Consider the following 24,803-nt stretch of genomic DNA (forward strand, 5'->3'; position numbering starts at 1 on the left):
TAGCCATGCAGAACTGTGAGTCAACTAAACCTCTTTCCTTTTTAAATTACCCAGGCTCAGGTAGTTCTTTACAGCAGTGTGAAAATGGACTAACACACCCATTTTTTGTCCTTGACACATCATACCTACTACCCACATGCACACACACACGCATGCACACACATACACGTGATTTTGCATATTTGTAAGCAAAAATGGAATCATACCATACGTGCTGTTCTATAACCTGCCTTTCTCATGTAATAACATACCAAGCTTTCAATGCCAGGCTGAAATAGGCTCAATCACCCTCACCCTATCAGGTTATGGGAGATTGCATTTTCCAAAGAAGCCTCAACAATATCTTCTATCCCATACATTCTTCGGCAATGTGACCTTGTCACTCTCCTCTCAAGAAGTGGCGTCTAATTCACCTACCCTCAAATTTGGTTTGGTTTTAGTGACTCCCTTATACCAACAGATGGTGATAAAAGTGACTACATTGTGATTTCTTTTTCTTTTTTTCTTAGAGACAGGGTCTCACTCTGTTGCCCAGGCTGGAGTGCAATGGTGCAATCATAGCTCACTGCAGACTCGAACTCCTGAGCTCAAGAGATCCTCCTGTTTTGGCATGCCAGTGTGCTAGGATTACAGGCATGAGACACTGCATGCAGCCAAGAACATACGTTGACCTAAAACTGGCATTCTGTGATTGTAATGGAAAACAGATAAAGCAGGAGGAAGATGTAGGAAGATGGTGAGTATGAGAGAGGCATTTATAAATTATCAGAATATTAGTACTAATCCTTCTTGGCTTTTTTAAACCAGAAAAGGGAGCTCTGAATTTAATTCCCAAACTGTAATTCCTGGGACAGAAACTACCTAATGTACTATAACGGTTAAATTTTTTTTTTTTTTTTTTTTTTGAGACAATGTCTCGCTGTCGCCCAGGCTGGAGTGCAGTGGCGAGATCTCGGCTCACTGCAGGCTCTGCCTCCCGGGGTTCACGCCATTCTCCTGCCTCAGCCTCCCAAGTAGCTGGGACTACAGGCACCCGCCACCTCGCCCAGCTAATTTTTTGTATTTTTAGTAGAGATGGGGTTTCACCGTGTTAGCCAGGATGGTCTCGATCCCCTGACATCATGATCCGCCCGCCTCGGCCTCCCAAAGTGCTGGGATTACAGGCGTGAGCCACCGCGCCCGGCTATAATGGTTAAATTTTATATCATCAGCTTTGATTGTCCTACATAAACACCAGTAACAATACCAACAAGATCAATAATAATAGTAATATAAACTTGTAATCAGTGACTTATTCACCATACACCAAGCACTAGGTTAAGTGCTTTATGCTTTATCTCATTTAATCTTGTTTTTTGTTTGTTTGTTTTTTTTACACAGGGTCTCTCTGTATCACCGAGGCTAGAGTGCGGTGGCACAACCATTCCTCACTGAAGCTTCGAATTCATGGCCTCAAGTGATCCTCTTGCCTCAGCCTCCCAAGTAGCTGGGATTACAGGTGCATGCCACCACACCCAGCTAATTTTTTTATTTTTTGTAGATACATGGTCACACCATGTTGCTCAGACTGGTCTTAAACTCCTGGACTCAACGGATCCACCTGCCTTGATCTCCCAAAGTGCTGAGATTACAGATGTGAGCCACCGTGCCCGGCCTATCTCATTTAATCTTAACAGCACCTCTGTGATGTAGCCACTATTATCATACATATTTTTCAAATGATGAAACAGGCTTACAAAGGTAGAGAAGTTACCCAGAATGACTCAGTGGGAAGCTATGGGGCTGGACTTGAACTAAGGTATACCTGACTCCATGCTCTTAAGCCTGTCTGTTACTCAATTTGACATGTGTTCTATTCACAGATGCTGTATTAGTCTGTTCTGTTCTCACATTGCTATAAAGAACCATCTGATCACCCACTACCCACACGCACTTTGGGAGGCCAAGGTGGGAGGATCGCTTGAGCCCAGGAGTTCAAGACCAGCCTGGGCAACATAGCGCAATCCCATCTCTACAAAAAATACAAAAATGAGCAGGGCATGGTGGTGCATGCCTGTAGTCCCAATTACTCAGGAGGCTGAGGCAAGAGGATCACATGAGCCCTGGAGGTACAGGCTGTAGTGTGCTAGGATCTCATCACTGCACTCCAGCCTGGGTGACAGAGTGAGACCCTATCTAAAAAAAAAAAAGAAAGAACTGAGACTGGGTGATTTATGAAGAAAAGAGGTCTAATTGACTCATAGTTCCACAGACTATACGGAAGCATGACTAGGCCTCAGGAAACTTACAATCATGGCAGAAGGTGAAGGTGAAGCAAGCACATCTTACTATGGCAGAGAAGGAGAGAGAGAGAGAGAAGGGGGAAGTGCTACACACTTTTAAACCATCAAATCTTGTGAGAACTCACCCACTATGATGAGAACAGCAAGGGGGGAAACTGCCCCCATGATCCAATCACCTCCCAACAGGTCCCTCCCCCAACATTGGGAATTACAATTCAACATGAGATTTGGGTGAGGACATAGAGCCAAATCGTATCAGCATCTTTTGCTCAGAATTCCTATGTCTGGAGAATTCTCCACATTATAAGTCTCACCCTCAAAGGTGGAAATCAGAAACTGGACTTCTCAGCCCTTCTTGCAGCTGGCATGCTGACTTGTGGCACAGGCCTTACTAGCCAGATACACCCATATGAAGACTCAATTTGCAGAAGAACAGTATGAGAAAACAGGCAGTGCACAGAACCCATGCTTCCAGGGAGGGCTCCAGCGGAGGTGCCATTCCCATGAAGGTCTTCACAGCAGATAGCAGTGGAAGGGAGGGTGCTCTAACAGGGTCTTCAGTGACAGACACTGTAATGAAATCTTTGCTGTATCCACCAAGTCATTTGTTTCTAACTTTCAAGCTGCCAAGCCTAATTCTGGCCCTCCCAGAGTTTCTGTGAGCTCTAAGTTAGACCTCAATAAATTGTATTTCTCTCTTTTTTTTTTTTTTTTTGACGTGGAGTCTCACTCTGTCACCCAGGCTGGAGTCCAGTGGCGCAATCTCGGCTCACTGCGAGCTCTGCCTCCTGGGTTCAAGCGATTCTCCTGCCTCAGCCTCCCAAGTAGCTGGGACTACAGGCACGCACCACCACGCCTGGCTATTTTGTATTTTTAGTAGAGATAGGATTTCACCGTGTTAGCCAGGATGGCCTTGATCTCCTGACCTCCTGATCCGCCCACCTCAGCCTCTCAAAGTGCTGGGATTACAGGCATGAGTCACTACACTCGGCCTATCTCTGCTTTAACTAGCTAAAGTTTTGTTACATGGGACTAATAACCTAACTGGCACAATCTCTTCAAAACTCAGGAACTAATATTTCAAGCAGAAGTACAGATATCTGTTTGTTCTGTTTTTCACAAGCTACAATCAATTTCATTATTAATAGGATTTGTTTTAAATGCACACAGCTTTTTCTAAGTGGGTGAATCTCCTAATAATTCATCAAAAGTAGCAGGACTAGCTAACCTCATCAGCTACATAGAGAAGTCTGCTGACTTTTCCCCCAACTGAGAAGCATTTCTTTCATAAGTAGAAATACCAAAACACTTCAAATATACGTTTTACCCTTTGGATATATTTTCTTTCTTTGCTTCCTTTGCTGTTAATATTAATGTAATATATATCTGGTTCTAACTGTGAATTTAATCAAATTCTTATTCTTTTGTCTTTGCTTTATTCCTAAGGCCAAAAACTCTGAAACTTTTGCTAATTCCTGTCAGATTTTTCACTCTCATAAAATGTCATCCTCGTCATCTCTCCTACTGATGGATTAAATGACATTACATAATTGTGAGGCATTTAGAACACTTTTTAAAATCTGATTTTTCCTACTGGTTGTCCACTGATCAACAGTCTGCCATGTTACGTCTGCCGTGTTACGTGCAGTACCCTTACATAAGCAACATGGCGGACAGAGTTGGCTGCCTTCTGGACAGCCATTTCCCCTTATTTCTTGTTCAAAGAGCTTCGATTTGTGCAGGCATAGGCAGAAATATGCTCTTCCCCCAGCCCCAGCTAATCAATCCTGACGGTTTCCCTTTCCTTTTGCTGTGATTTAGGGGTGGGCATCAGGTAGGTATATAAATTTGCCCAATCACTCTGGTCTAACTTTGAAACAATTTATGCTCCTCATAAAATAAGACAAATGCATGAAGAAGAGCATCTGTACTCTCTTTTTCCTATTTTAGACATCATGCACAGATGTGATGTTTTCAGTTGCAGCAGGCATTTTGTAACCATGAAGAATTGAAAAATGAAAATAAAAAATAAAAAAAAAATGGCCGGGCACGGTGGCTCACACCTGTAATCCCAGCACTTTGGGAGGCCGAGGCGGGCGGATCACGAGGTCAGAAGTTTGAGACCAGCCTGGCCAACATGGTGAAACCGCGTCTCTACTAAAAATACAAAAATTAGCCAGGTGTGGTGGCTTGCGCCTAGAGTCCCAGCTACTGAGGGGGTTGACGCGGAAGAATCGCACGGGAGGCAGAGGTTGCAGTGAGCCAAGATGGCACCACTGCACTCCGGCATGTGCAACAGAGTGAGACTCTATCTCAAAAAAAAAAAGAAAACTAAGTGTTGAGGATGTGATGGTCAGGAGAGCAGCCAGTAGAAGTAAGTGATTCACATAACTTCACCTGCAAGCCATGGAAAAATCTTAGCAATCTAAGGCAAGACACTGCCTTCAATCCCAGCTGCTGAAGCACCAAAACAGGAAACTCTCAAGATCTTGCCTTCAGCCCATGTGTCTGCCTTCAGCTGCCTCTGTTGAATAGTGGTTTTTCTTTTCTGCTTTCCTTCTCACACAAGTGCATCTCATTGGCAAACTCCAACTTGGAATCAAATGAAGGAGGGGATTCTGGCACATGTAACTACAGGTTTCTCTTCTTTAATGTAGAGCGGACTCTAGAAGGGATAATGGAGATGTATAGCTGGACAACAGGCAATCCAGCACGATGAAAGTGAAAAGATGCCTTCAAAATTTTGAGGGCTAATAACTTCCAACTAGAATTATATTCTCAGCTAAGCTATCAATCAAGTATAAACACAAAATTGAATCCAGGCATGGTGGCTCACACCTGGCATCCTAGCTGCTTGGGAGGCTGAGGCAGGAGGATCCCTTGAGCCTAGGAGCTCAAGGTTACCATGAACTATGATCACATCACTGCATCCCATCCTGGGTGACAGAGCAAGACCCTATCTCTAAAAATGAAAATATAAAGATTTTTTTGGCTGGGCCCAGTGGCCCACACCTGTAATCCCAGCACTTTGGGAGGCCAAGGTGGGCAGATTGCCTGAGGTCAGGAGTTCAAAACCAGCCTGGCAAACATGGTGAAACCCAGTCTCCACTAAAAATACAAAAAAATTAGCCAGGCATAGTGGTGGGTGACTGTAATCCTAACCATTCGGGAGGCTGAGGCAGGAGAATCACTTGAACCCGGGAGGCGGAGGCTGCAGTGAGCCGAGATCACACCACTGCACTCCAGCCAGGTGGCAAAGTGAGACTCTGTCTCAAAAAAAAAAAAAAAAGTTTTTTAGACATAAAAGGTCTGAAAAAATTTAACTTCCATGTACCCATTCTCAAGAAATTTCAAGAATATTGACTCCACCAGAATAAGAGCAAAGCAAGAGAGAGTGTGAATTAAAAGTAAAGATGAAGAAATGGGATGCAAGAAAGAAGCAATCCAACATGAGAGAAATAAAAAGGATCCTCAGGAGGATGATAAAAAGAGGTCCTTGAATGACAGCTATGTGTCAGATGCAGAGGACAGTCAATCCAGATGGGAGCAATGTGACACAAGATGCAGACATCACAGGAGCCATCTCAAAGATACTCTTTGCCATTGGACCATCTTTTTGAGGCCTGGTGAGTCTGACCTAGATTTTGTCTGTGCTTGGCACATCTTGACTATGTACCAGTGTTGTTTCTGCTTTCCTCACCATGACAAGCAGAATTCTAAAATGACCTCTATAATCTCCACCCCCTAGTTATGAGTAGGTTTATGTCACCTTGCATGACACAAAGTTTTGCAGATGTAATTAAGGCGACTAATCAGTTGACTTTTAAGACAAAGGATTATGCTGGTAAACCTGACTTAATCACATGAGCCCTTTAAAGGCATTTTAAGAACATTTTCTCTGGCTGGTAGCAGAAGAGAAAGCCAGAGAGATTCTAAGCACAAGGGAGACTCAACATAAGGGAGACTCATCATAAGGAAGAGTCTCCATTGCTGAGTGGAGGGGGCCACCTGAGAGCAGCCTCTAGGAGCTGGCAGCAATCCCCACTGACAGCCAGAAAGTGAAGGCCAGGCATAGTGGCTCACGCCTGTAATCCCAACACTTTGGGAGGCCAAGCGGGCAGATCACTTGAGATCAGGAGTTCAAGACCAGCCTGGCCAACATGCTGAAACCCCGTCTCTACTAAAAATACAAAAATTAGCCAGGCATGGTGGCAGATGCCCGTAATCCCAACTACTTAGGAGGCTGAGGCAGGAGAATCGCTTGAGCCCAGGAGATGGAGGTTGCCATGAGCCCAGACTGTGCCATTGCACTCCAGCCTGGGCAACAGAGAGAAACTCTGTCAAAAAAGAAAGAAAGAAAGAGAGAGAGAGAGAGAGAGAGAGAGAGAAGGAGAGGGGAGGGGAGGAGAGGGGAGGAGCCTCCAATGCTACACCTGCAAGGAAATGAACTCTGCTAACAACTTGAGCTACCTTGGAAATGAATCTTTCCCTAGTGGAGCCTCGAGAGGAGGAGGCAGCCAACCAATGTCTTGATTTCAGCCTAATGAGACCTTGAGGAGAGGAACCAGCTAAAATGTGCCAGGCTCCTCATCTGTAGAAACTATGAGACAATAAATGTATGTTGTTTTAAGCTGCTGCATTGGTGATAATTTATTATGTGGCAATAGAAGACTAACACACCCACCATGACCTGCTGTCTTCATGAACTGAGGAAATTCACCTTACCCCATAGAAGGGGTTTTCTTTGATTTCTTCTTGAAAGTAGCTAAGAAACCATGGTGAGCTTGGGAGCTGCAGATAGAGAGTCTCCCGTTTCTTGACTAAGTTTCTGCAGATATCCATTACCTGACCCAAACTGCAGCCCTGTCAGATGTCCCAGCTGTGATATATCCTGTGTTTCCCAGAACTCACTCTTGACCCCGACCACAGACTTCCCAAAAGGAGCTCTTGCATTCTCTCAGGACGCTGCCACTGAACTTGACCCAGAGCTTATCTTTTGAGAGCCTGCTGCAATGGTTGGGCTTGCCACTCAGTTGTCAAAAATAAGCAATATAAGGCCAGGAGCCACGGCTCACACCTGTAATCCTAGCACTTTGGGAGCCTGAGGCAGGCAGATCACTTGAGTCCAGGAGTTCAAGACTTGCCTGGGCAACATGGCGAAACCCTGTCTCTACCAAAAAAGAAAATACAAAAATTATCCGAGCATGATGGTGCAGGCCTGTAGTCCCAGCTAATTGGGGAGCTGAGGTAGGAGGACTGCTGAAGCCTGGGAGGTCAAGGCTGCAGTGAGATGTGACTGTGCCACTACACTCCAGCCTGAGCAACAGATCAAGACTCTGTCTCAAAATAACAACAACAAAGATATTTTTTGTTCTCATCAAATACAAAAAATAAACAATATAATATTTAAGGATACATATGGGTGGTAAAACTATAAAGCAAAGCAAGAAATAATTATCAAAAAATCAGGATAGTGGTTATCTCTTGAGGAGGAAGAAGAAGAAGATGATTAAAGTAGAGCACACAGAGGATTCTCAAGTCACTGGCAAAGTTTTACATGTTCATCTGGATAACAGGTACACAGGTGTTCATTTTACCATTATTCTATAAACTCTGTATTTTTATACAGTCTTCTGTGGTATTATGCTTAACACATAAATGCTTAATAAAAGATAGTGTTATTATAAATTGAGGAAATGCAAGCCATGAAACACAAATTAAAATTCCAGCCGGGCGCGGTGGCTCACGCCTGTAATCCTAGCACTTTGGGAGGCTGAGGCATGCGGATCATGAGGTCAAGAGATCGAGACCATCCTGGCCAACATGGTGAAACCCCATCTCTACTAAAAATACAAAAAAAAAAAAAAAATAGCCGGGGGGGGGGGGTGGCAGGTGCCTGTAATCCCAGCTACTTGGGAGGCTGAGGCAGGAGAATTGCTTGAACCCGGGAGGCAGAGTTTGCAGTGAGCCGAGATCGCGCCATTGCACTCCAGCCTGGGCAAAAAGAGCAAAACTCTGTCTCAACAACAACAACAAAAAAATAAAATAAAATAAAATTCCATCCTGAGTGCTTTGTCCTTGAGTTTCTTTCCTTAGAATTTACTAGAGTGTTAAAAGTTTCATAGGAAATAGTCTCTGAATATCAGGAACCCTTTAGAGTTTCTACCAGTGGGGAAAAGATGAGCTATTCAATAAACAATATTGGATTTTATTCATATCTCAAATCTTACACCAAAATAAATTTCAGATAGATCAAGACTTATATGTGAAAAAAATGAAAACTTGAAAGTAAGACAAGAAAATATGGGAGAAGTATTTTACAATCTGGGAAAGCCTTTCTAAGCATGATGCAAAATATAGATGCAATAAAAGGAAAGAAGCTAAATATAAATACATGTTTTAAATTCTGCTTAGTAACAACACCAGAAACAAACTCAAAAGGCATGAAAACCTTGGAACAACTATTTGTATTCCTATAGATTGATAAGAAAAAGACCAGTGATTCACTGAAAAAAAAAAAATGGGCAGAGGATATGAACAGACAGTTCTTAGAAATTTCAAATGGCTTTTAAACATATGAAAGTATGCTCTATCTTTCCATAATAAGGAAAATGCAAATTTAAACTACCAGATTGGCACAGATAAAAATTTTGATAACACCATGTGGGTGAAGGTTAGAGAAACAGATGCTCTCACATATTGCTGGTGGGAGTGTAAACTGGCTCAACCCCTGTGGAGAACAACTTGACGATATCTATCAAAATCTAAAGCGCATGTTTTGGCAGGCACCATGAGTTGTGTACCCCAAAATCATTGCTCCATACTCCTTGTTAATAGAATCCATTTGTTCAAGTGGCAATGTGCCAAGCCCCAAGAAATGAATTTATGTGCAGATGCATTCATATTCATTAAGCACTTACTGGGTGCTGGGCACTGTTCTGGGCTCTGGGGATACAACAGAGAAGGAAGCAGAACAAAACCCCCCGACTTCATGACAATCCTGCACCCACTGATGAAGATACCAGAGCAAAATGGCAATAGTGGTATTTTGATGTGTATTTCAGATAATAAATGACCACCATATAATTTTTCATCAAAACTCACACACTTTTGAGATTGAATGCAATGCTATTATAAAATATACTAGGGCCAGGCACGGTGACTCACGCCTGTAATCCCATCACTGTGGGAGGCCGAGCTGGGGGATCACTTGAGGTCAGGAGTTTGATACCAGACTTGCCAACATGGTGAAACCCCGTCTCTACTAAAAATACAAAAATTTGCAAGGCGTAGTGGTGCGTGCCTGTAATACCAGCTACTCGGGAGGCTGAGGCAGGAGAATCACTTGAACCTGGGAGGTGGAGGTTACAGTGAGCTGAGATCACGCCACTGCACTCCAACCTGGGCAACAGAGCAAGACTCTGTCTCAAAAAAAAAAAAAAAAGGCTGGGCGCGGTGGCTCATGCTTGTAATCCCAGCACTTTGGGAGGCCGAGGCGGGCGGATCACGAGGTCAGGAGATCGAGACCACGGTGAAACCCCGTCTCTACTAAAAATACAAAAAAATTAGCCAGGCGTGGTGGCGGGCGCCTGTAGTCCCAGCTACTCAGAGAGGCTGAGGCAGGAGAATGGCGTGAACCCGGGAGGCAGAGCTTGCAGTGAGCCGAGATCGCGCCACTGCACTCCAGCCTGGGCGACAGAGCAAGACTCCGTCTCAAAAAAAAAAAAAAAAAAAAAAAAAAAAAAATGCTAGGACAAGAGGTACAAACTGGCCTTGTCCCAGGCAAACTGGGAAATATGGTTACCTGTAATCCTAAAATATTGATGATGTCAACACTGCCTCAGTTGCTATGATGCCCTTCAATTCTAAAATGACTCCATCAGGAAAGTGAAGAAAATCAGAACCCAAACTAGCTCTAGAGAAAAGATACTCAACCTCTTTAATAATGAGGAAAATATAGAAACAAATCAATAATAAGATGCCTTGGAAGGATTTGAAAGACAGGAATGATAGGTTCAGAATGGTTTCAAAACTTGTCCAACTTTTCTAACATGGTGATGTCTGTGTAAAAAAAAAAAACTTGTCCAGCTTTGATTTGAAATTGTAATGCAGGTTTCTGGATGTATCTCCTGAAATAGAAATGATGAAAACATCATTGTTGAATTGAGGAAAAATGGTATTATACTAATAAATTTCAGCTCTTACACCCAGCACAGAAAACTAGAATACAAAAAAACTAATACTTGAATCATTATTCATACCTTTTGCCTGGCAGTCACTTTCCCAGCCTCTGTGAGGCCCAATAGTGATTAATGAAACAGGAAAACAACTGTCAGGATTTCCCTGGAAAGGCTTTCTCCCAGTTAAAAGGGACATTCAAAAGGATAGGGTGCTGGAGCTGCCTCTTCCCTCATGTTCCAGCCTTGAAACTGGCCGTGATGGCTGCAGCAGCTACTTTGCAGACATGAATTGACAATCATGAAAAAGAAATGTCCTTTTGCTAAAGGTAACAGAGAAGAAAGACCCAGAACAAGAAGAGAGTACTCAAAGCCTATGATGGCCTTGTTGAGCTGCCAGACCAACCCCAACATCACTCAAGAGAATTCTTGTGAGTTAGAAATGGGAGAGAAGCTGGGCATGGTGGCTCATGCCTATAATCCCAGCACTTTGGGAGGCCGAGGCAGGCAGATCACTTGAGGCCAGGAGTTCGACAGCAGTCTGGCCAACCTAGTGAAACCCTGTCTCTACTAAAAAATACAAAACTTACCCGGGCATGGTGGCATGCCTATAATCCCAGCTACTCTGGAGGCTGAGGCAGAAGAATCGCTTGAACCCGAGAGGCAGAGGTTGCTACAAGCTGGGATCACACCACTGCACTCTAGCCTGGATGACAGAAAGAAGCTTGTCTCACAAAAAAAAAAAAAAGAAAAGAAAAGAAAAGAAAAGAAAAAATGGGAGAGAGACTTTCCTCTGTATACCTTGTACCTTCTGGTATCTGGTACTTTTTGAACTTTGTTCTGTGTGCACGAATTGCCTATTCAAATAAAACTGTAATGCCTGAGTTTTTTTGTTTGTTTGTTTGTTTTTGAGACGGAGTTTCACTCTTGTTGCCCAGGCTGGAGTGCAATGGCATGATCTTGGCTTACCACAACCTCCACCTTCCAGGTTCAAGCAATTCTCTTGCCTCAGCCTCCCGAGCTGGGATTATAGGCGCGTGCCACCATGCCAGGCTAACTTTGTATTTTTAGTAGCGATGGGGTTTCACCATGTTGACCAGGCTGGTCTCGAACTCCTGACCTCAGGTGATCCACCTGCCTCGGCCTCCCAAAGTGCTGGGATTGCAGGCATGAGCCACCATGCCTGAGATCTTATCAATCAAATATTTAAACCAAAAATATTTTACATCTACATTTTTTTAGTGGAAATATAATTTATAAAAGCACAGTTTAGCCAGGTGCGGTGGCTCACACCTGTAATCCCAGCACTTTGGGCGGCTGAGGCAGGCAGATCACCTGAGGTCAGGAGTTCGAAACCAGTCTGGCCAACATGGTGAAATCCTGTCTCTACTAAAAATACAAAAAAAAAAAAAAATCAGCCAGGCATGGTGGTGGACACCTGTAATCCCAGCTACTCGGGAGGCTGAAGTAGGGAGAAATGCTTGAACCAGGGAGGTGGAGGTTGCAGTGAGCCAAGATCGTGGCACTATACTCCAGCCTGGGTGACAGAGCGAGACTCGGGCTCAAAAAAAAAAAACACAGTTTGAGGGCAGGGGCTCGCACATGTAATCCCAGCACTTCAGAAGGCTGAGGAGGGAGGATCTCCTAAGCCCAAGAGACCAGGCTGGGCAACAAAGTGAGATCTCATCTCTATAAAAACCAAACAAAACAGTTTGGTGAAAAATGCGATAGAATGAAGTATATTATAGACAAAAGGGGCCTTCAGTATCAACTCTCACATATTGATTGTCAATGAAGAAGAGAGTCAAACTCTGTAAAATATTTGAAGAGACTTATTCTGAGCCAAATATGAGTGACCATGGTCAGTGACACAGCCCCAGGAAATCCTGAGAACATGTGCTCAAAGTGGTCGGGCTACAGCTTTTTATTACACATTTTAGAGAGACAGAAGACATCAAAAAATACATGTAAGATGTATACTGGTTCAGTGAGGGTGGATGGGGCACTTCTACATCATGGGTGAATTCAAAGATTTTCTGATTGGGAGTTAGTTGAAAGAGTTTATCTAAAGACCTGAAATTTATAGAAGGGAGTGCCTGAGTTAAGATAAGGGGTTGCGAAAACCAAGGTTCTTGTTATGCAGATAAAGCCTCCAGGTAGCAGGCTTCAGAAAGAACAGATTGTAAATATTTCTGGGTCTCGCTCCATCAACCAGGCTGGAGTGCAGTGGTGCAATCTCAGCTCACTGCAGCCTCAACCTCCCAGGCTCAAGCCATCCTCGCACCTCTCAGCCTCTGGAGTAGCTGGGATTACAGGTGTGCACCACTACGTCCTGGTAATTTTTGTATTTTTAGTAGAGACAGGGTTTCACCATGTTGCCCAGGCTTATCTCAAACTCCTGGGCTCAAGCAACCCACCTGCCTCGGCCTCCCAAAGTGCTGGGATTACAGGAGTGGGCCATGGCACCAGGTCAGATTGTAAAACTTTTATTTTGTATTTATTTTTATTTATTTATTTATTTTTTTTTTTTTTTTGAGACGTAGTTTCGCTCTTGTTGCCCAGGCTGGAGTGCAATGGTGTGATCTTGGCTCACTGCAACATCCACCTCCCAGGTTCAAGCAATTCTCCTGCCTCAGCCTCCCAAGTAGCTGGGATTACAGGCGCCCACCCCCCCACCCCATGCCTGGCTAATTTTTGTATTAGCCAGAGATGGGGTTTCACCATGTTGGCCAGGCTGGTCTCGAACTCCTGACCTTCAGGTGATTCACCCGCCTTGGCCTCCCAAACTGCTGGGATTATAGGCGTTAAGCCACCATGCCCAGCCAAAAATTTTATTTTTTACCTTTTTAAGATGTAAGACCTTCAGTTAATTCTCTCCTGGTTAAGGAAAAATATCTGGAAAGGGAAGGGGATTCTCTACTGAAAGTAGATTTTCCCCACAAGAGACACCTTTGCAGGGCCATTTCAAAATGTGTCAAAAAAAAAAATATATATATATATATATTGGGGTAAACTACTTCAATTTACTTCAGGGCCGGCTGTCTGTCATGTTGGTATCTTATTTCTACAAAAAGCCTGCTTTGTCAGACTTAAGGTTTAATGTTAGTGCTGGTCAGATGTGCCTGAATCCCAAAGGGACTCTCTCCCAAAGGGAGGAGATTATAATGAGGCTTGTCTGACCACCTGTTCCCATCATGACATGAACTAGTGTTTCAGGTAACTTCGGAATGCCCTTGGACAAGGAGGCATCCATTCAACTGATTGGGGAGCTTAGAATTTTATTTTTGGTCTACATGGTAAAGCTTAAAGTTGCAGAAATCATTATCCTCAGTCAAGCTAAAGCCAAGGTATCCAGACCTCTCTTTCACCTAATTTATTTGCAATTAATCCAAAGTTATAGGCCAGGCACAGTGGCTCACACCTGTAAACCCAGTCCTTTGGGAGGCGGAAGCATGGAGGATCACCCGAGGCCAGGAATTCAAGGCCGCAGTGAGCTAAGATTGCACCACTGCTCTCCCGCCTGGGTGACAGAGCAGGACCCTGTCTCTAAAAGAAATTTTTAAAACAAATAACAAAGTACTGGTTTACGCTGTATTTATAAAACAACATATGTAGTAAGATTTTCTTAGTTTTAGAACCCAGAAAGCTGTGCCAAATGCTTTGAGAGTTGACTTACTTCCTATTAGGTTTTTTAAATACTTGCAGCCCAGATACTGCCTTTAATTTTTTAAAAAACAGTATCCATACTTACAGGTTCTGATTAAGTTTCAAAGACTAAGCCTGCCGTGCTTGTCGGTGTGTGATTCCTTTCTCTAAGATTCCAGACATTCCCGTCTCCAGGCATCACTGTGTCGGGGGAGCGCTGTGTGAAAATGGCTGTGATCTTTGTGCGGTTTGTCCGGTTATACCTCACTGGGACACCAGAGGGCGCAAGGAGGGCCGGCACTTGTTTTTCTTTAAATCTCGAATCAAAGTCCATGCAGAGAACAACAAAAGAGCCGGAACACAGGGGCCTTGAGACAAAGGGACTCAGGGGAAAAGGCTGCACGCCCTGTTTTACTGAAGTGGAATTTGCTTCTTCACCCTCCTCACCTCCTCACCTCCTCCCCACCTTAAGGAACTAGAAATAAACAACTTAAGCTGCAAAATAATGAAATCTTTGGCTAACAAGGAAAACCAAACTAGAATACATTACTCAACATGAAATAGGCTAAGAGGACTATCACAAACGTATATTTGAGCTATTTGCTTTGCCTAATATTAGTAACTTTAAAGAAAATTTTATTGTTTGCTTTTCTGAGTTCAATATATGCACATAGAAAATTTAGAAAAGGTGGAATAGCAAAAAGAACAAAACAGCGATCATCAACACACTCTTACTCAGACATAACTACTTTTAATATTTTCAGCTACTTCTTTCCAGATGTTTTCTTCTTCTTTTTTTTTTTTTTTTGAGATGGCGTCTCACTCTGTCCCCATGCTGGAGTATAATGGCACGATCTAGGCTCACTGCAACCTCCGCCTCCCGGGTTCAAGTGATTCTCCTGCCTCAGCCTCCCGAGTAGCTAGGATTATAGGCACCCGCCACCACGCCCAGCTAATTTTTGTATTTTTAGTAGAGATGGGGTTTCACTATGTGAAAGTGCTGGGATTACAGGCATGAGCCACCACACCCGGCCCCCAGACGTTTCCAATACTTACAAATGCATAGAAAAAAAATGGGATTCTGCGTGCTATTTTGTGCTGGTTCTCTTCTTATTTACTAGAACACTAACTTCATTTTATTGATAAATTCTAATCATAAAACTTTGCTAATCACATTAGTTAATCACAGGTAGGAGAATAAGAAATTTCAAAAGCACTACAGGCAGTTTTTCCCAAAATAGCAGCAACTTGAATGCCACACCTGAGTCATGCATCTGAAGCAGGAGTTTTTCTGTTGCTTTGTGTTTAGAAAACACGGAAAGACTAAAGAAAAGCCCTGGCACAGTGGCTCACACCTGTAATCCCAGCACTTTGGAAGTCCAAGGCGGATCACAAGGTCAGGAATTTGAGACCAGCCTGGTCAACATGGTGAAACCCTGTCCCTATTAAAAATACAAAAATTAGCCAGGCGTGGTGGCCCGCACCCGTAGTCCCAGCTAATCAGGCGGCTGAGGCATGAGAATTGCTTGAACTTGGGAGGCGCAGGTTGCAGTGAGCCGAGGTCACACCACTGCACTCCAGCCTGGGCGATAGAGCGAGACGGGTCTCAAACAAAAATATCCAAAGAAAAGAAGTAAAAACTGTCCCATCCCACCCCAAACAGGCTGAATAATTTACCCTTCCAGGTAGCCTGAGGACTGAACGCCAAAGGGCCAGGGGGTGTGGGTCACCAGGACCCTTTGTTCCTCACACTGGGACTAGTGCTTGCCTTAAGGCCAGACAGATAAGTAAAGCTATTAATCCAGATAGGTCAGCAGGTGGTCAATAGGGCAGGAAAAAAGTCAGGAACACGGAGGTCACTGATCTCCTGTTGGGTTGGGGCCAATGTTGGCAGGCAAGTTCCTTAAAGGACAGGAAACTTAGGCCAGCCCAGGAACAGATAACCCTAAGGAAAGTGATGGCAAGATCTGAGGCCCTGGAAACTTCTGAGGGACACCTAATCACTAAGCCCGCAGATTCCTTAATTTACAGCAACAGATAAAGGTGATGTTCTCGGCCACAGGAATTTAGTTAAATCACTGGAGCTGTCTAGCCTCAGTTTCCTTATCTGTATAACGAAAGGATCAAGAAGATCGGTAAGGTTCCTGTCAGTTCCTCAAAGACCGTGATGTTTAATTCTCCCTAGTCATGCATTATAATGAAAGGCGAAGACATTTCCTGCCCCCTGCCACTCCAGTCCCCTAAGCAGCAGCCCTTCCACCATATACTCTTTCCCACATTGCCACTTTTCGCAAATTGCCCCATGCTCTGAGCCTTTGTATTAATGTTTCTCTGTTTCCTAAGTGCTGGAAAACATTTCCCCCATTCTTTTTCTAAGTTCATCATCATTCTTTGGAGGCCCAGCTAAAAATAGGTCTTTCTTTGACCACTCCAGCCCTTCCCTCTCTGTAATCCCACAGTATTCTGCACATACTTCCATCACTTTCTACCTCTGTAGCCTTCATCTTCCAGTGCCTCCGTTTCCTCATGTAAAAAGGAGAAAATTATTATAGCAAACTCATAGGATTTAAATAAGGATTAAATGGTATTAAATAAAACGTATAGTAAGTCATTGGTTTGAACTGAGTTCCTACACTAGGCCCAACAGACAAACCAAAATAGAGTCACTCATGCTGGAGTTCCACACCACCAAGCTGAAAATAAGTTGCTTATCTGACCTTCCAAGAAATCAGGAGGGGGCGGAGCATGGTGGCTCACACCTGTAATCCCAGCACTTTGGGAGGCCAAGGCAGTTGCTGAGCTTGAGATCAGGAGTTCAATACCAACCTGGGCAACATGGCAAGCCCCCACCCCCCAACACCACCACCATCCCTCTACAAAAAATACAAAATATTAGTGGCATAGTGGCACGTGCCTGTGGTCTCAGCTACTCCAGAGGCTGAGGTGAGAAGATCGGTTCAGGCAGGGATCGCAGTGAGCTGTGATCACCCCAGCCTGGGTGACAGGGCAAGACCCTGTCTCAAAAAGAGACAGAAAGAAATCAGAAAAGAGATATAATAGTCAAATCCCCAAGCAGGTCACTTTTCGCTGGAATGATAAGAAGGTCCCCTCTGCTTTAACCTTTAAACGGAAAGTAACTTTAAAGCACCAATCCACTTTGTGTTTTCTGTTTCTGCTTTGCTCAACCCTTTTTCGTCTATAAAGCCAACCTTGGCCGGGCAAGGTGGCACATGTCTGTAATCCCTGCATTTTGGGAGGCCAAGGCAGGTGGATCACCTGAGGTCAGGAGTTTGAGACCAGCCTGGCCAACATGGTGAAACCCCGTCTCTACTAAAAATACAAAAAATTAGTTGGGCATGGTGGCGGGCACCTGTAATCCCAGCTACTCGAGACACTCAGGCAGGAGAATCGCTTGAACCTGGGAGTCAGAAGTTGCAGTGGGCTGAGGTTGTGCCACTGCACTCCAGCCTGGGCACCAAGAACAGAACTCTGTCTCAAAAAAAAAAAAAAATAAAAGCCAACCTCTTCTGTTCAGCTCATTGAAATACTCATTCTATTTTATGGAATGAGATGTTGCCTGATTTTAGAATCACAAATGGAAGCCAATTAAGATCTTTAAATCTGTTATAACTTTGTCTTTGGACAATGGTTAATATTATATAAGGCACTTGAAGCCTAAGGCATAGCAGGCTCTCCATCAGCATGAGCTATACCTCCACCATAGCACTTACCAAATCATATTGTAACTATCAGTTAAAAGTCCACCTTCCTGGCCGGGCGCGGTGGCTCACGCTTGTAATCCCAGCACTTTGGGAGGCCGAGGCGGGCGGATCACGAGGTCAGGAGATCGAGACCACGGTGAAACCCCGTCTCTACTAAAAATACAAAAAATTAGCCGGGCGTGGTGGCGGGCGCCTGTAGTCCCAGCTACTCAGAGAGGCTGAGGCAGGAGAATGGCGTGAACCCGGGAGGCGGAGCTTGCAGTGAGCCGAGATCGCGCCACTGCACTCCAGCCTGGGCGACAGAGCTAGACTCCGTCTCCAAAAAAAAAAAAAAAAAAAAGTCCACCTTCCTCAAGAAATTTGAGTTCCTTGAGGGCAAGAAGTGAGTCTTACTAATTTTTTGTGCCCAATGCCTATCTCCATGCTTGGCACAAAGGATAAATCAATAGAGATTTATTTTTTTAAATAAGGAGGGAAAGAAAAGACTAAGTGTTGGTCGAGCTGAAGGGAGACAGACTTTTGCCTCTCAGTATTTTTTTTTTTTTTTTTTTTTGAGACAGAGTCTCGCTCTGTCACCCAGGCTGGAGTGCAGTGGCGTGATCTTGGCTTACTGTAACCTACGCCTCCAGGGTCCCAGTTCAAGCAATTCTCCAGTAGCTGGGATTACAGGCACGTGCCACCATGCCCAGATGATTTTTGTGTTTTTAGTAGAGACGGGGTTTCACCATGTTGGCCAACCTGGTCTTGAATTCCTGACCTCGAGGTCTGCCCGCCTCCTCTCAGTTTTAACTTTAAATTATTATATAAATAAATTAGAGGCTGGGCCCAGTGGTTCACGCCTGTAATTCCAGCACTTTGGGAGGCCAAGGCAGGTGGATGATTTGAGGTCAGGAGTTTGAGACCAGCCTGACCAACATGGTGAAACCCCATCTCTACTAAAAATACAAAAAACTTAGCCGGTCGTGGTAGTGCATATCTGTAATCCCAACTACTCAGGAGACTGAGGCAGGAAAATCACTTGAACCCAGGAGGTGGAGGATGCAGGGCCAATATGGTGCCAGGGCACTCCAGTCTGGGCAACAGAGTAAGACTCCGTCTCAAAAAAATAATTAATAAATAAATAAATAAATAAGACTGGGGAATAGTGAAGTATGAGCATCCCCAATATCTCCCCCACCCCTCACTTTAATAATCTAAACATGTATCCATCTAATTTGCCCTCCAGGCCCAAATCATAAACATTCACCTTTCAATTTTAATGTTTATGGACAGCAAGTTCTTGTAATTTCCCATAATCTATTAAACCCAAATTTCCAAAATGTGGGTAGTTTCCAGTTTTTGACTATTATAAATATAACCATTATAAAATAAATGTGCAGGTTTTTTTGTTGACGTATGTCTTCATTTCTCTCAGGTCAATATCCATGAGTAGTGTTGCTGGATCTTAGGATAAATGTATGTTTGTTTGTTTGTTTGTTTGTTTGGAGACAGTGTCTGGCTCTGTCACCTAGGCTAGAGTGCAATGGCTCAATCTCAGCTCACTGCAATCTCTGCCTCCCAGGCTTAAGCAATTCTCCCACCTCAGCCTCTTCAGTAGCTCAGACCACAGGCACACGCCACCACACCTGGGTAATTTTTGTATTTTTTGTAAAGATGAGGGGGGTCTTACCATATTGCCCAGGCTGGTCTCGAACTCCTAGACTCAAATGATCCTCCCGCCTCAGCTTCCCAATGTGCTGGGATTGCAGATTCGAGCCACTGTGCCCAGCCTACATCTTAATTATGGTCAAAATTCATAGACTAGTACCCTTAAAAAGAATAAATTTTACCCTAATAAATTATACCTCAATAAACCCTAAAAATAGTAAATAGGTAAGTATAGATAGATAGATAGATAGATAGATAGATAGATAGATAGATAGATAGATAGATACAGATAGACAGACAGATAGATAGAAATAAGAGGCCCCCCGCAAAAGTTCTCAACACAGCCTGGAAGGCCCTGCGTCGTCCTACTCCCACCAGCCGTTTCAGCTTCATCTCCCCATGATGCTGCTCACCCTTTCTGCTCCTCTCTAGTCACTTCTGCCTTCTTTCACACCCTCAACTCACCACATTTCCTCTGTTCCCACAACCTTAGCACATCCAGTTCCATCTACCTAAGAAGCTCTTTCCTTTGTTCTTCCCCATCATCTTAGTAACTGTCACAGTTGTAATTTTACTTTTTTTGGTTTGTTTGTGTGTTTTGGAGACGTAGTCTCGCTCTGTCGCCCAGGCTGGAATGCAGTGGTGCGATCTCTGCTCACTGCAACCTCCCCCTCCCGGGTTCAAGCAGTTCTCCTGCCTCAGCCTCCCGAGTAGCTGGGAGTACAGGTGTCCACCACCATACCCAGCTAATTTTTTGTATTTTGGTAAAGACCGGGTTTCACCGTGTTGCCCAGGCTGGTCTCGAACTCCTGAGCTCAGGCAATCCGCCCACCTCAGCCTCCTAAAGTGCTAGGATTAGAGGTGTGAGCCACCGCGCCCGGCCTGTAATTTTACTTTTTTGTTTTTGTTATTCTTTTACTAGTGATATATGTCTCCTCCACTGAAATAAAAGCTCCTTGAGACCAGGGTCTTTGTTCATCACTGTATCTCCAGAACCTAGTATTGTGTTTTACCTACACAATGAGTGTTCAACCATTATATTCAACTGACTACTTCATGTCTTAACCTTAACACATCCAAAACTGAATTTTTTTTTTTTTTTTTTGAGATGGAGTGTTGCTCTGTCGCCCAGGCTGGAGTGCAGTGGTGCGATCTAGGCTCACTGTAAGCTCTGCCTCCCGGGTTCACACCATTCTCCTGCCTCAGCCTCCCGAGTAGCTGGGACTACAGGCGCACACCCGGCTAATTTTTTTGTATTTTTAGTGGAGACGGGGTTTCGCCGTGTTAGCCAGCAGGGTCTCGATCTCCTGACCTCGTGAGAAAACTGAAATGTTGATCATCCCCCTGCTCCCACCAGGTTCATTACTCCACATGCAGGGCTGCCATAGTGCACAATTCCAAGGAGTGCCATCCACAGCACAGTCTATGGATGGCATCTTGCCTCTGTTAAAGTGAACTAAATATGGCCAGAGAAGGACTCTGTACTTCCATATTTGAGTCCTTGTGGACAACCGTAACCTAACTTAATGGGTAGACAAGATGGAAAACCTAATTTAGGAGTATGCGACTCTAACAATATCTGAGTCTTGGCCAATCACAGTAGCCATACTTCAACCACTCATACACTGCTGAGTGTTCAAACTGTGTTCAAATAAGGCAAACGCCAACCTGTAACCAATCCAGCTGTTTCTGTACTTCACTTCCGATTTCTGTATCTCACTTCCCTTTTTTTGCCTGTAAATTTGTTCTGATTACCAGGCATCCCTGGAGTCTCTCTGAATTTGCTGTGATTCTGGAGGCTGCCTGATTCGCGAAAAGTTTATTGCTCAGATAAACTAATTTACATTTATTTATTTATTTATTAAGATGGAGTCTTGCTCTGTCGCCCAGGCTGGAGTGCAGTGGCTTGATCTCTGCTCACTGCAACCTCCACCTCCCAGGTTCAAGCGATTCTCCTGCCTCGGCCTCTCAAGTAGCTGGGATTACCGGCACACGCCACCAAGCCTGACTAATTTTTGTATTTTTAGTAGAAATGGGGTTTCACCATGTTGGCCAGGCTGGTCTCAAACTCCTGACCTCAAGTGATCCTCCCACCTCGGCCTCCCAAAGTGCTGGAATTACAGGCATGAGCCACTGCGCCTGGCCAAACTCCTTTACATTTAATTCAGCTGAAGTTTTTATTTTAACAACTTCTTCCCAGTTATGCCCTTCACATGACTGCCAATATGAATGGCGCCCTCTGGAGTTGTGCATTACTCTTCTCAACCTCAGTGATGGCAACTCCATCCTTCCAGTTGCTCAGGCCAAAAATTCTGGAGGCATCCTTGACTCCTCTTTTTAACTCATATCTCACATTTACTCTACCAAGAAATTCTATTGATTCAAACTTCAAAATACATAGCACTTGGGGCCAGGCACAGTGGCTCAGGCCTGTAATTCTAGCACTTTGGGAGGCCAAGGTAGGAGGACCCCTTGAGCCCAGAAGTTCGAGACCAGCCTGGGCAACATTACGAAACAGTCTCTACAAAAAAACACAAAAATTAGCTGGGCGTGGTGGCAGGCGCCTGTGGTCTCAGCTACTCAGGAGGCTGAGGTGGGAGGATCTCTTGAGCCCAGGAGGTTGAGGCTGCAGTGAGCCCTGATTGCGCCACTACACTCCAGCCAAGGTGACAGAGTGAGATCCTGCCTCAAAAAAATAAACAAAGTACATCAGCACTCTCACCTTCTCCATCACTTTCACTGTAGCCTGAACCACCCACCAACATCTCCCATGTGGATTATTGCAATAGACTTCATAGTTCTTGCTTCTGCTACTGCCCTCCTACAATCTACTCTCAATCCAGTAGCCAAAGATCCTTTTTTTGTCTTGAGACAGTCTCACTCTGTTCCCCAGGCTTAAGTGCAGAGGTATGATCATAACTCACTGCAGCCTCGAACTCCTGAGTTCAAGTGATCCTCCCACCTCAGCTCCCCAAGTAGCTGTGACTACAGGTGTGAACCACAACACTCAGTTCATTTTTTTAATTTTTAGTAGAGATGGGGTCTTGCTATGTTGCCCAGCCAAAGACCCTTTAAAACGTAAATCTGACTGTATCACTACTCTGTTCAAAACCCTGCAGTTCTCACGAAGTTAGAGTGGAATGATACTTACTCGAGTCTGGGAAAGGGCAAGGTGAAGGAGATGAAGACAGGTTAGTTAATGGGTATAAACATACAATCGGATAGAAAGAATAAATTCTAGGCCAGGCACGGCGGCTCATGCCTACAATCTCAATACTTTGGGAGGTGGAGGCGAGTGGATCACCTGAGGTCAGGAGTTCGAGACCAGTCTGGCCAACATGGTGAAACCCCGTCTCTACTAAAAATACAAAAATTAGCCAAGCGTAGTGGTGCATGCCTGTAATCCCAGGTACTAGCGGGGGCTGAGGCAGAAAAATTGCTTGAATCTGGGAGGTGGAGGTTGCAGTGAGCCGAGATCAAGCCACTGCACTGCAGCCTGGGCAACAGCGAGACTCCGTCTCAAAAAAAAAAAGAGAGAGAGAGAGAGAAAATAAGTTCTAGTGTTGAATAGCACAGTAGGGTGACTACAGTTAATAATACTTTATTGTATATTTCAAAATAGCTACAAGAGAGAATTTGAAATATTCCCAGTACAGAGAAATAATAAATGTTGCAGGTGATGGGTATGCTGAATATCCTGATTTAATCATTACACATTGTATGCATGTATTAAAATATCACATGCACTCCATAAATATGTATAATTATTATGTATCAATTTTTGTTAATGTTAAAAAAATCCAACAACCCTGAAATGGGTCCCCATTTCCCTAATTATAAAAGCCAAAGTCTTTCCAATGACCTCTAAGGCCCTCAGGCCTCCCAGACAGCTACATGACTACATCTCTTACTTCCTTCAACTATGTTCAAATTATACCTTTGGCCAGGCGCGGTGGCTCATACCTGTTATCCCAGCACTTTGAGAGACCAAGGCGAGTGGATTACTTGAGGCCAGGAGTTCGACACTATCCTGACCAACATGGTGAAACCCCATCTCTACAAAAAATTAGCCGGGTGTGGTGGCACAGCTACTCAGGAGGCTGTGGCACAAGATCACTTGAACCCAGGAGGCCAAGTTTGCAGTAAGCCAAGTTCTCACCACTGCACTCCAGCCTGGGTGACAGAGCGAAACTCCCTCTCATGAGGCTTACCTTGACCTATTTAACTTGCTACTGTCCAAACCCCCTTATTCTGCTATTTTTATTTCTGCTCTTACTTCTGTATGATGTATGTATGTACATACTTCAAACATACTTATGTATGATGTATGTATCCATTTATTGTATTCATTGTTTATCTGTATTTCTTCTGTAGGATAAAAGATCTAGAAGAACAAGATGTATTTATTAGAACCTCCCCATGCATCTGAAACAATGTCTGGCACATTGCAGGTTCAATAAGTTAATGAATAACTACAGTGTCTGCCAAGTAATTAAAGATTAGCAAATATTAATATAGGAACAAGGGTGACACATACGTTGATACTAGTTATAAAGTTTTTCTCTCCATAGCATGTACTTATTTGTTAATATACATGTATATGGAACTGTGCAGGCAGGGTGAAAATTGCAGTTTTTGCAGTCGGAGCTTGGGTGATTCCTGGCCTTTCACCACCTCCTATCTGTGTGATCTTGTAGAAGATTCCCAAACAGGGATAAAAACACTTGTCCCATTGGCCTGACAGGCTGAGAAAATAAAATGAATGTGAATCATTTAGCAAGCTGAGATATGCAGCATAGGTCTTTAGGAAGAGCAGGGTTTGAAACTTTGAATAACACTCATTGCCATCATGCCATTTTTTCCCGAAGACAGTTCCATGCCCTCTGTACTGCCAGTCAGATTTTAACCTTTATTTTTGCCCAGTGCTGACAGGGAGGAATCTCTGAGCTCCCTCACCCTGTTCAGGTTAATTGCCCTCTTTTCCTTTCCATTTTCGGAAGATGGACAGCAGGTGCTGCGTTCCCTGCTCCCTGATCTCGCTGACTCAGGCTGCCTCTTACTTTCACCAGGGATGAAAAAGGAGCAGTAACAACACGTGTATGAGCACTGGCATAGCTTTACGAGAGCTTCAGTGGAAAGGATGTCTCTTCTAAAGGAAGAGACGAAGCTTCTTCTCCCAAGAGTGCAGAACACGGGGCAAACAGTTGATTCCGGAGAACTGGGTTCACTGCCCCATAGCTCTACGAACTGAGAGACTTGGGGAAGTCCCTTCGATTTCACCAGGAAAAGGACGTCCTCATAGCTATCACAGTGCCCTTTGGCCCTCGCAA

The 24,803-nt window shown here is 44.2% G+C and overlaps 1 long non-coding RNA gene across 1 annotated transcript; it reads right to left on the minus strand.

Moving 5' to 3' along the window:
* Positions 1–10,196: 10,196 nt before the first annotated feature.
* Positions 10,197–14,330, minus strand: LOC131380734 (uncharacterized). The gene is made up of 3 exons (XR_009208875.1): positions 14,211–14,330; positions 11,050–11,165; positions 10,197–10,411 (listed from the first exon to the last, which is right to left on the minus strand). It is a non-coding gene; the product is annotated as an uncharacterized LOC131380734 (long non-coding RNA).
* Between the last annotated feature and the right edge of the window lie 10,473 nt (positions 14,331–24,803).

Source organism: Hylobates moloch, unplaced genomic scaffold (assembly GCF_009828535.3).
Source record: "Hylobates moloch isolate HMO894 unplaced genomic scaffold, HMol_V3 SCAFFOLD_12, whole genome shotgun sequence".
In the NCBI taxonomy this organism is placed as follows: Eukaryota; Metazoa; Chordata; class Mammalia; order Primates; family Hylobatidae; genus Hylobates; species Hylobates moloch.